This window comes from Lolium rigidum, chromosome 6 (genome assembly GCF_022539505.1).
Source record: "Lolium rigidum isolate FL_2022 chromosome 6, APGP_CSIRO_Lrig_0.1, whole genome shotgun sequence".
Taxonomy (NCBI): Eukaryota; Viridiplantae; Streptophyta; class Magnoliopsida; order Poales; family Poaceae; genus Lolium; species Lolium rigidum.
In genome coordinates this window covers 344,420,313-344,432,715 of record NC_061513.1, presented here as the reverse complement: position 1 = coordinate 344,432,715, position 12,403 = coordinate 344,420,313, and the positions used below count along the sequence as shown (strand labels likewise).

Here is a 12,403-nt window from a genome sequence, read left to right as displayed (position 1 = left end):
TATGTTATGTTGATTATCAATTCATGTCTATGTGTTGTTTATGATCTTGCATGCTCTCCGTTATTAGTAGATGCTCTGGCCAAGTTGATGCTAGTAACTCCAAGAGGGAGTATTTATGCTCGATAGTGGGTTCATGTCTCCGTGAATCTGGGGGAGTGAGAGAAACCTCTAAGATTATGGATGTGCTGTTGCCACTAGGGATAAAACATTGGTGCTATGTTCGAGGATGTAGTTACCGATTACATTACGCGCAATACTTAATGCAATTGTCTATTGTTAGCAACTTAATACCGGAGGGGGTTCGGATGATAACCTCGAAGGTGGACTTTTTAGGCATAGATGCATGCTGGATAGCGGTCTATGTACTTTGTCGTAATGCCCAATTAAATCTCACAATACTCATCATAATATGTATGTGCATGGTCATGCCCTCTCTATTTGTCAATTGCCCAACTGTAATTTGTTCACCCAACATGCCTGTTTATCTTATGGGAGAGACACCTCTAGTGAACTGTGGACCCCGGTCCAATTCTCTTTACTCGAAATACAATCTACTGCAATACTTGTTCTACTGTTTTCTCGCAAACAATCATCTTCCACACTATACATCTAATCCTTTGTTACAGCAAGCCGGTGAGATTGACAACCTCGCTGTTTCGTTGGGGCAAAGTACTTGGTTTGTGTTGTGCGGATTCCACGTTGGCGCCGGAATCCCCGGTGCTGCGCCGCACTACATCTCGCCGCCATCAACCTTCAACGTGCTTCTTGGCTCCTACTGGTTCGATAAACCTTGGTTTCATACTGAGGGAAAACTTGCCGCTGTACGCATCACACCTTCCTCTTGGGGTTCCCAACGGACGCGTGTTGTACGCGTATCAAGCAGCTTTTTCTGGCGCCGTTGTCGGGGAGATCAAGACACGCTGCAAGGGGAGTCTCCACATCCCAATCTCTTTACTTTGTTTTTGTCTTGCTTAGTTTTATTTACTACTTTGTTTGCTGCACTAAATCAAAATACAAAAAAATTAGTTGCTAGTTTTACTTTATTTGCTATCTTGTTTGCTATATCAAAAACATAAAAAAATTAGTTACTTGCATTTACTTTATCTAGTTTGTTTTATTTACTGTTGCTAAAATGGGTACTCCTGAAAATACTAAGTTGTGTGACTTCACAACCACAAATAATAATGATTTCTTATGCACACCTATTGCTTCACCTGCTACTACAGCAGAATTCTTTGAAATTAAACCTGCTTTACTAAATCTTGTTATGCGAGAGCAATTTTCTGGTGTTAGTTCTGATGATGCTCGCTGCCCATCTCAATAATTTTGTTGAATTGTGTGAAATGCAAAAATATAAAGATGTAGATGGTGACATTATAAAATTAAAATTGTTCCCTTTCTCATTAAGAGGAAGAGCTAAAGATTGGTTGCTATCTCTGCCTAAGAATAGTATTGATTCATGGACTAAATGCAAGGATGCTTTTATTGGTAGATATTATCCCCTGCTAAAATTATATCTTTGAGGAGTAGCATAATGAATTTTAAACAATTGGATACTGAGCATGTTGCGCAAGCATGGGAAAGAATGAAATCTTTGGTTAAAAATTGCCCAACCCATGGACTGACTACTTGGATGATCATCCAAACCTTTTATGCAGGACTGAATTTTTCTTCGTGGAACCTATTGGATTCAGCTGCTGGAGGTACCTTTATGTCCATCACTCTTGGTGAAGCAACAAAGCTTCTTGATAATATGATGATCAATTACTCTGAATGGCACACGGAAAGAGCTCCACAAGGTAAGAAGGTAAATTCTGTCGAAGAAACCTCTTCCTTGAGTGATAAGATTGATGCTATTATGTCTATGCTTGTGAATGATAGGACAAATGTTGATCCTAATAATGTTCCGTTAGCCTCATTGGTTGCACAAGAAGAACATGTTGATGTCAACTTCATTAAAAATAATAATTTCAACAATAATGCTTACCGGAACAATTCTAGTAACAACTATAGGCCATATCCTTATAATAATGGCAACGGCTATGGTAATTCTTATGGGAATTCTTACAACAATAATAGGAACACACCCCTGGACTTGAAGCCATGCTTAAAGAATTTATTAGTACACAAACTGCTTTTAACAAATCTGTTGAAGAAAAGCTTGGGAAAATTGATATACTTGCTTCTAAAGTCGATAGCCTTGCTGCTGATGTTGATCTTTTGAAATCGAAAGTTATGCCTAATGAAAATCATCATAATAAAATTGTTACTACAGCAAATGCCATCCAAGTTAGAATTAATGAGAATATAAGATTGATGGCCGAATTGCGTGCTAGGTGGGAAAGAGAAGAAAATGAAAAAGAAGATAATATAGCTAAAGTTTGGACTATTACCACCACTAGTAATGCTAATGCTACACAAGTTTCTGCACCTCCTACTAATACTAATAAAAGAATTGGTGTTAGCAATGTTTCCACTTCTAATGCAAAGCGCGAGAAACTGCCTGAAACTGCTAAAACTGCTGAAATTGCCTGTGATAAAACTGCTGAAATTTTTTCCAACATTGGGGATGATGATCCCATTGCTTTAGATTATAATGGTTTGAATTTTGATGATTGCCACATCTCTGAAGTTATAAAGTTCTTGCAAAAACTTGCTAAAATTCCTAATGCTATTGCTATAAATTTGGCTTTCATGCAACATATTACAAATGCTCTCATAAAAGCTAGAGAAGAGAAACTAGAGCGCGAAGCTTCTATTCCTAGAAAGCTAGAGGATGGTTGGGAGCCCATCATTAAGATGAAGGTTAAAGATTTTGATTGTAATGCTTTATGTGATCTTGGTGCAAGTATTTCGTTATGCCTAAGAAAATCTATAATATGCTTGACTTGCCACCGCTGAAAAATTGTTATTTGGATGTTAATCTTGCTGATCATTCTACAAAGAAACCTTTGGGGAAAGTTGATAATGTTCGCATTACCGTTAACAATAACCTTGTCCCCGTTGATTTTGTTGTCTTGGATATTGAATGCAATGCATCTTGTCCCATTATATTGGGAAGACCTTTTCTTCGAACTGTTGGTGCTATCATTGATATGAAGGAAGGTAATATTAAATATCAATTTCCTCTCAAGAAAGGTATGGAACACTTCCCTAGAAAGAGAATGAAGTTACCTTTTGATTCTATTATTAGAACAAATTATGATGTTGACACTTCATCTCTTGATAATACTTGATACACACTTTCGCGCCTAGCTGAAAGGCGTTAAAGAAAAGCGCTTATGGGAGACAACCCATGTTTTTACTACAGTACTTTATTTTTATTTTGTGTCTTGGAAGTTGTTTACTACTGTAGCAACCTCTCCTTATCTTAGTTTAGTGTTTTGTTGTGCCAAGTAAAGTCGTTGATAGAAAAGTTCATACTAGATTTGGATTACTGCGCAGAAACAGATTTCTTTGCTGTCACGAATCTGGGAAAAATTCTCTGTAGGTAACTCAGAAAATTATGCCAATTTACGTGAGTGATCCTCAGATATGTATGCAACTTTCATTCAATTTGAGCATTTTCATTTGAGCAAGTCTGGTGCCTCGATAAAATTCTTCAATACGAACTGTTCTGTTTTGACAGATTCTGCCTTTTATTTCGCATTGCCAGTTTTGTTATGTTCGATGGATATTTCGATTCCGTTGACTTTCAGTAGCTTTGTGCAATGTCCAGAAGTGTTAAGAATGATTATGTCACCTCTGAACATGTATATTTTGATTGTGCACTAACCCTCTAATGAGTTGTTCTAAGTTTGGTGTGGAGGAAGTTTTCAAGGATCAAGAGAGGGAGATGATACAACATGATCAAGGAGAGTGAAAGCTCTAAGCTTGGGGATGACCCGGTGGTTCACCCCTGCATATATCAAGAAGACTCAAGCGTCTAAGCTTGGGGATGCCCAAGGCATCCCCTTCTTCATCGACAACATTATCGAGTTCCTCCCCGAAACTATATTTTTATTCCATCACATCTTATGTGCTTTGCTTGGAGCGTCGGTTTGTTTTTGTTTTTGTTTTGTTTGAATAAAATGGATCCTATCATTCACTTTGTGGGAGAGAGACACGCTCCGCTGTTGCATATGGACAAATATGTCCTTAGGCTCTACTCATAATATTCATGGCGAAGTTTCTTCTTCGTTAAATTGTTATATGGTTGGAATTGGAAAATGATACATGTAGTAATTGCTAAAATGTCTTGGATAATGTGATACTTGGCAATTGTTGTGCTCATGTTTAAGCTCTTGCATCATATACCTTGCACCCATTAATGAAGAAATACATAGAGCATGCTAAAATTTGGTTTGCATATTTGGTCTCTCTAAAGTCTAGATAATTTCTAGTATTGAGTTTGAACAACAAGAAAGACGGTGTAGAGTCTTATAATATTTTCAATATGTCTTTTATGTGAGTTTTGCTGCACCGCTTCATCCTTGTGTTTGTTTCAAATAGCCTTGCTAGCCTAAACCTTGTATCGAGAGGGAATACTTCTCATGCATCCAAATACTTGAGCCAACCACTATGCCACTTGTGTCCACCATACCTACCTACTACATGGTATTTCTCCGCCATTCCAAAGTAAATTGCTTGAGTGCTACCTTTAAATTTCTATCCTCTACATTTACAATATATAGCTCATGGGACAAATAGCTTAAAAACTATTGTGGTATTGAATATGTACTTATGCACTTTATCTCTTATTAAGTTGCTTGTTGTGCGATAACCATGTTCACTGGGGGACGCCATCAACTATTCTTTGTTGAATATCATGTGAGTTGCTATGCATGTTCGTCTTGTCTGAAGTAAGGGAGATCTACCACCTTATGGTTAGAGCATGCATATTGTTAGAGAAGAACATTGGGCCGCTAACTAAAGCCATGATCCATGGTGGAAGTTTTAGTTTTGGACATACATCCTCAATCTCAAATGAGAAAATTAATTGTTGCTACATGCTTATGCATAAAAGAGGAGTCCATTATCTGTTGTCTATGTTGTCCCGATATGGATGTCTAAGTTGAGAATAATCAATAGCGAGAAATCCGATGCGAGCTTTCTCCTTAGACCTTTGTACAGGCGGCATAGAGGTACCCCTTTGTGACACTTTGTTAAAACATGTGCATTGCGATAATCCCGGTAGTCCAAGCTAATTAGGACAAGGTGCGGGCACTATTAGTATACTATGCATGAGGCTTGCAACTTGTAAGATATAATTTACATGATACATATGCTTTATTACTACCGTTGACAAAATTGTTTCTTGTTTTCAAAATCAAAAGCTCTAGCACAAATATAGCAATCGATGCTTTCCTCTTTGGAGGACCATTCTTTTACTTTTATGTTGAGTCAGTTCACCTATCTCTCTCCATCTCAAGAAGCAAACACTTGTGTGAACTGTGCATTGATTCCTACAAACTTGCATATTGCACTTATTATATTACTCTATGTTGACAATATCCATGAGATATACATGTTATAAGTTGAAAGCAACCGCTGAAACTTAATCTTCCTATGTGTTGCTTCAATGATTTTACTATGAATTATTGCTTTATGAGTTAACTCTTATGCAAGACTTATTGATGCTTGTCTTGAAGTACTATTCATGAAAAGTCTTTGCTATATGATTCACTTGTTTACTCATGTCATATACATTGTTTTGATCGCTGCATTCACTACATATGCTTACAAATAGTATGATCAAGATTATGATGGCATGTCACTCCAGAAATTATCTTTGTTTATCGTTTACCTGCTCGGGACGAGCAGGAACTAAGCTTGGGGATGCTGATACGTCTCCGACGTATCGATAATTTCTTATGTTCCATGCCACATTATTGATGATATCTACATGTTTTATGCACACTTTATGTCATATTCGTGCATTTTCCGGAACTAACCTATTAACAAGATGCCGAAGTGCCGATTGCTGTTTTCTCGCTGTTTTTGGTTTCAGAAATCCTAGTAAGGAAATATTCTCGGAATTGGACGAAATCAACGCCCAGGGTCCTATTTTGCCACGAAGCTTCCAGAAGACCGAAGAGGTGACGAAGTGGGGCCACGAGGTGGCCAAACCACAGGGCGGCGCGGCCCAAGCCCTGGCCGCGCCGACCTGTAGTGTGGGCCCCTCGTGACGCCCCTTGACCTGCCCTTCCGCCTACAAATAGCCTTCGTCGCGAAACCCCCAGTACCGAGAGCCACGATACGGAAAACCTTCCGAGACGCCGCCGCCGCCAATCCCATCTCGGGGGATTCAGGAGATCGCCTCCGGCACCCCGCCGGAGAGGGGAATCATCTCCCGGAGGACTCTACGCCGCCATGGTCACCTCCGGAGTGATGTGTGAGTAGTCTACCCCTGGACTATGGGTCCATAGCGGTAGCTAGATGGTTGTCTTCTCCCCATTGTGCTTAATTGTCGGGTCTTGTGAGCTGCCGAACATGATCAAGATCATCTATCCGTAATTCTATATGTTGTGTTTGTTGGGATCCGATGAATAGAGAATACTATGTTATGTTGATTATCAATTCATGTCTATGTGTTGTTTATGATCTTGCATGCTCTCCGTTATTAGTAGATGCTCCGGCCAAGTTGATGCTAGTAACTCCAAGAGGGAGTATTTATGCTCGATAGTGGGTTCATGTCTCCGTGAATGCGGGGAGTGAGAGAAACCTCTAAGATTATGGATGTCTCTGTTGCCACTAGGGATAAAACATTGGTGCTATGTTCGAGGATGTAGTTACTGATTACATTACGCGCAATACTTAATGCAATTGTCCGTTGTTAGCAACTTAATACTGGAGGGGGTTCGGATGATAACTCTGAAGGTGGACTTTTTAGGCATAGATGCATGCTTGGATAGCGGTCTATGTACTTTGTCGTAATGCCCAATTAAATCTCACAATACTCATCATAATATGTATGTGCATGGTCATGTCCTCTCTATTTGTCAATTGCCCAACTGTAATTTGTTTACCCAACATGCTGTTTATCTTATGGGAGATACACCTCTAGTGAACTCTGGACCCCGGTCCAATTCTCTTTACTGAAATACAATCTACTGCAATACTGTTCTACTGTTTTCTGCAAACAATCATCTTCCACACTATACATCTAATCCTTTGTTACAGCAAGCCGGTGAGATTGACAACCTCGCTGTTTCGTTGGGGCAAAGTACTTGGTTTGTGTTGTGCAGATTCCACGTTGGCGCCGGAATCCCTGGTGTTGCGCCGCACTACATCTCGCCGCCATCAACCTTCAACGTGCTTCTTGGCTCCTACTGGTTCGATAAACCTTGGTTTCATACTGAGGGAAAACTTGCCGCTGTATGCATCACACCTTCCTCTTGGGGTCCCAACGGACGCGTGCTGTACGCGTATCACACACTGTGCTCCATGTTTGTTGGATCGATGCAAAAAGCTACTGTGCTTCCTGGATTGCTTCTCAGAAGTTCGAGTTGATAGTCCCAGAATCTGGTGTACTCATTTTGCATTCCACTGATCAATCTGTCCATCACAATCTTCTTGGCATGTTTGCATTTCTTGGCATGTTTGCATTTGGAGGTAGACACATCAGCAAACATATCATGCAACACAGTTGCCTTCATACTTTCTATCTTCCACATTGGATTGGCCAGAATGAAGTGTTCATACCTTTGCAGTCACAATCTTGTTACATCTGTTTTGGGCACATTTATGCTCATCACTGAAGGTGATGACTCGCATTCTTGATGTTCTTGACCTCTTTGCAGCATATATAAGCCAAGGGCATCCAGGCCAACCACAGTATGCCCTAACTCTCTCAGACTCACATTTCTTGAACCTGATGCTCCTCTTTGTGACAAGACCATACCCGACAAGAGCTTTGACCAACTGATTCTTAGTCCTAAAAACCATGGTGAAGGCAAAATGTGGTACTTCAGTATTATTCTTGAACCTTGGATATGTGCTCTTCCTTTTCACAATCTGTCCATCTGAATCTTCATAATAGTTGTAGTCCTCATCAAAAGAATCATAGTTCCAATCTTCTTCTTCCCCTTCTATTTGTTCTTCCATGTTCGCAATGAGCTCTATTGGCAATGGACCTTTGCAGTCCTTCCCAATCCAACTCTTTGAGTCTTCCATCTTTTTCTTGAATTTCCTGGCATGTCTCCTTAGCTCAATAACCTCTTAATCCTCTCCACTGTCCTCACTATGTGGTGTGTATTCCACATCAGTATTTGAATCAGAGTCTGAAGAACTATTGACAGTAGTACCATCTATCAGTAGAAACTGCTCAACTGACACTTCTTCATCATAAGAAGTTGCAGGCCTTCTTTCATTCTTCTTTCTCTTAAGTGGGCTACTAATAACCTCTGTCACCACACCATCCCATCTGTAACCAACACATCATTATCCGAATCTGCTGGTTCGACAACAGTTAAGACAACTTCAGGTCCTTCATCATCAATGCTTGCCATGATACTCCACATATCGGATGAAGCCTGGTGACCGGGTGTATACGTGAGCACGCGGTGAGAGACTGACACGTGTCCAACACTGTTAGTTTTGCCGTGAGATGAGGATTTGGTCGCGCCCTCCTCGTCACACACACGCACTTTTTCGTTCTAACTACTCTGCTTCCTTACCGAGATTTTCTTCCGCGAGCTTCAGTCTTCCATATCCCAAAAAATAGAAATCAAAAGAAGAGAACACACGCTGATTAATCAAAAGAAGAAGAAGAGCTTCAGTCTTCCATTGACCAACGCGTGCCCCTGCAGCTCTCCCGTCCATGATCCCGTCCAGCCATGAATAGACGAACCAGAGCCTCCAGAGCGGTCAAGATCCAGCCGCCCAGATGAAGCGGGGGGCGGACCACCTCCATGCGCGTGCAGCCGGCGTTGTCCGCGAGCTGCTGGATGCGGACGGCATCGTCGGCAACTTGGGGGCGGTTCGTACGGGCAGCGAGGCGCGTGAGATCCTTCTCGGCGCGGCGGAGGGAGCGCACGGGCCAGGCGAGCCTGGCGTCGTCGCGGTGGGCGAGGCCCATGGATGGGAACGAGGGTGCGGCGATCCAGGAGCGGACGACGGCGATGTGGTTGCAGAGATGGGCGAGGAGCGGGTGGGAGCTGCAGGGGAGGGTGACGGAGCGGACGTGGTAAGCGCGGCGCGGGGCCGGGAGGCGCGCATCGGGCTGAGCAGGAACGACGACCAGGGATCAAGCACAGGACAGCTCTTCTACTCGATTTCCCCGCCGGCCAGGGCTCATGTTGCTGGGCGCAGTGGAGGCGCGCGGATGTTGCTGGCCCCGACGAGATCCTCCTGCCCGCCCGCTCCGATGTGATCTTCCGGCCCGGCGACTTCCCAGTGATTGTAGCTGAATTGGACGAGCCCAGGGCGGCAAGAAATTTCTTCGCATAGCCCACGGCGACGGAGGGGTCGGTGGTGGCGTCGAGCACCGCCTGGCCGCACGGCGCCTCCGGCAGAAGGTCCCTGGCGCCGCCACCAGGCGGGAGCGGGACATGCTCCTCGCTAGGGGCAAGATGATGGCGGCGGAGGCAGTGCGGAAGGGCGTGGTGGATTCGGCCGCGAACGGCGTCGTCGAGGATGTGGTGGCCGCGGCCTTCGCGGCAAGGGGCTAGGACGGGGAGGTCGTGAGCTCCGGCCGGACGAGGGGAGTATACGGGCAAGGTCAACGCTCTCCAACAACCTGCCTTGCCCCCTTTCCACCGCATACTTTTTTTGGTTTTATCTAATGATGTGAGCGCGGTGTTGTGGGCTGTGGAGGAGGACGTGACAACAGCACAAACAGACGTTTAGCGGATGTTAGTTGATCCAACGGTGCTGATATGCATCCAACGGTAACGAACGCGTGCTCACGTATACACCCGGTCACAGAATCCACTCTCCTCCACATATACATAAGCAATTCCTCCAGGACTAACATAATCAACCATCTTCGGACAAGCTTTGTCATCTAACAGAAAAACAAGTCCATCTACTAGTTCTTTCCCGGACAGAAGAAAGTAATACTTCATTGACTCTTTCGGTTTAACATGTTCTTTCAAAAATCCCTTCAATTCTGGCATAGAGAGCTTGTCTCTCTCTCTATCTCTAACAGTGCTTCATCCCCACCAACATAGTCCAAATTTGGACCAATTCGGATGAACTCACCACCGTAATGAAAAAGCACATTCAAAATCTCAATTGGATCCATTGATTGCTGAAACAATAAACAATGCGCATGGATATAAGCAATCTAGCGAACGACAAAATCATGGCGAAAATTCAATCTTTACTGTCCCTGAATTCACCCCTAAATTTTCGGCGGAAAACCCTAACCATACACAGAGGGAAGAAGAGAGATTAGACGATGGGACCTTTTGTTGTCTTCTTCTTCGCATCGTCACAGTCGTCTTCTTCTTCGTGTCGTCACGGTCGTCTAATCCCCGCCGATCAACCCTCCTCCATCGCCATTGCCGTCACAGAGAGAAGGAAAGTGGTGGACTTGAATGCCAGGGGACGCAGAGACATCGAGGTGGAGTGCCGGGCTAAAAGTCTGAGACTCTTGGGCTTTCTTGGGCTGGCCTATTATTTACTTCGCTCGCGAGCCGCAGAAGCCCACCAATATCAATTATCCAAGCACTCCCTTCGCCACGTCAGCTATCCCCTTTTGGTAACGATGGTCAAGGTTCAGATTAGACCAGGACGATAGGGATTTGGAAGTTGAGGTTCAAACCGCCGAACCACTACAAATTCAAGGTTTAAAATGGTCTTTTTCCTATTTATTAGGCACCCAACATAGTGAGACCGCTAACAACATGCTGAAGACGTACGTCCCGCCATCATGCCCGATGCACATGTTTGTGAGGCATTACATGAAGATGAAATTCGACAGAGATTCAGCCGAGTGTGTTGAGGAGAAGAAGACACATCTCGTGAGTACTTTGACTTGTTCGCTTGTTCCTAATTTGCTTTTACAAGACCTGTGGGATTATTTATGATGCTGAATAAAATTTTCCCTTTTACAGGCACGTCCTCTGCTTCGGTTTAATAGAGCGTTTCGAAAGGCATGCGAGCAGAATCTATACAAGGGCAATGTTTGAGAAGTTTGGGGACATCCTGTATGAGGCAGGGTACTATGAAGTGGAGGTGGAAGAGAATGGTAAGTTGTTGGGAAAATTTGCTACATGACACTGTTATTTTCTGGCGTTTTCCAAAACACACTGCTCGATTGTGTCTTTGCCAGGTACCATTACAATTTCGTGGCACATTTGCCAGAACACACCATCTAGTCAAAAACGGAAAGTTTTGCACTTTTACCTGGGATGACTGGTTTTGAAGACAAAATGCAAAACTTTCCGTTTTCGGCCAGGTGGTGTGTTCTGGCAAATGTGCCACAGAATTGTAATGGTACCTGACAAAGACATAATCGAGCGGTGTATTTTGGCAAACGCCAGAAAATAACGGTGTCTTGTAGCAAATTTTCCCTAAGTTGTATATTGCAAAAAATATACAAGCTGGAAAAAGAGAGCAGTGGAGCAGAGTGCGGTTCAAAATAATTGTGACGAAAAACAGGGAAGAATTTGATTGTGAGTGTGGACAGTTTCAGCACATGGGGCTGCTGTGCACCCATATCCCGAAGGTACTATGATCTTCGTCATTTTTTCTACCCATGTTACTATAGGTGGTAATTAAGGGGAAAATAATATTGACAAAGATTTTGTATGCAGATCATGGGTCATTTGGATGTGAAGGAAATACCGGAGCGGCACCTATTGAAAAGATGGACGAGAGATGCAAGGGACATACTCTGGGATCACCCGGCACATTACCAGCGTGACCAACTGACGTGACCAACTGACGAAGGGGACATTCACGCTCCGACATTCAAATCTACACATGCATGCCATGCAGATTGTGAGGATGGGTGACACAAATGTAGAAGCCTACGAGAAGTTGATGAATATTTTCTAGGATGTGATTGTGACAATGCAACCATACGCTGAAAACCCTGACGGGCTGGGGTTGAAGAACAACCGAAGGAGAAATAAAAACAAGCTCAGACAATGTTGGCAAGCAAAGACAATCGAGTTACATAGTCAGAAAATGGGATTGATGCTTTGAAGGCACCATCGAAGAAGCGGCCTGCAGGAAGGCCAACTAGTAGCAGGGAATGGCACCTTATGAGGGGACGAGCAAGCGAAGAAGGTTACGATTTTGCCAAAAACCAGGTCACAAGAGGACTACATGCCCTGATAGAGTTGACCTCCCAAAGAAGCCTCGGAGGGCATGCAGGTGCACAATTTTCGAAGTCAGAGGGCTGGAGGGGTGCTGATGTTCAGTAACAACTAGTTGATACCCCGCGTGTTGATACGGAAATGATTGACGACTT

General features: G+C 43.3%; 1 long non-coding RNA gene across 1 annotated transcript; it reads left to right on the top strand.

The window, feature by feature from the left end:
* The first annotated feature begins 10,648 nt into the window (after positions 1 to 10,648).
* On the top strand, positions 10,649 to 11,855 carry LOC124659022. Its single transcript, XR_006989417.1, has 4 exons — positions 10,649 to 10,946; positions 11,040 to 11,160; positions 11,551 to 11,653; positions 11,742 to 11,855. It is a non-coding gene; the product is annotated as an uncharacterized LOC124659022 (long non-coding RNA).
* The last annotated feature ends 548 nt before the right edge of the window (positions 11,856 to 12,403 follow it).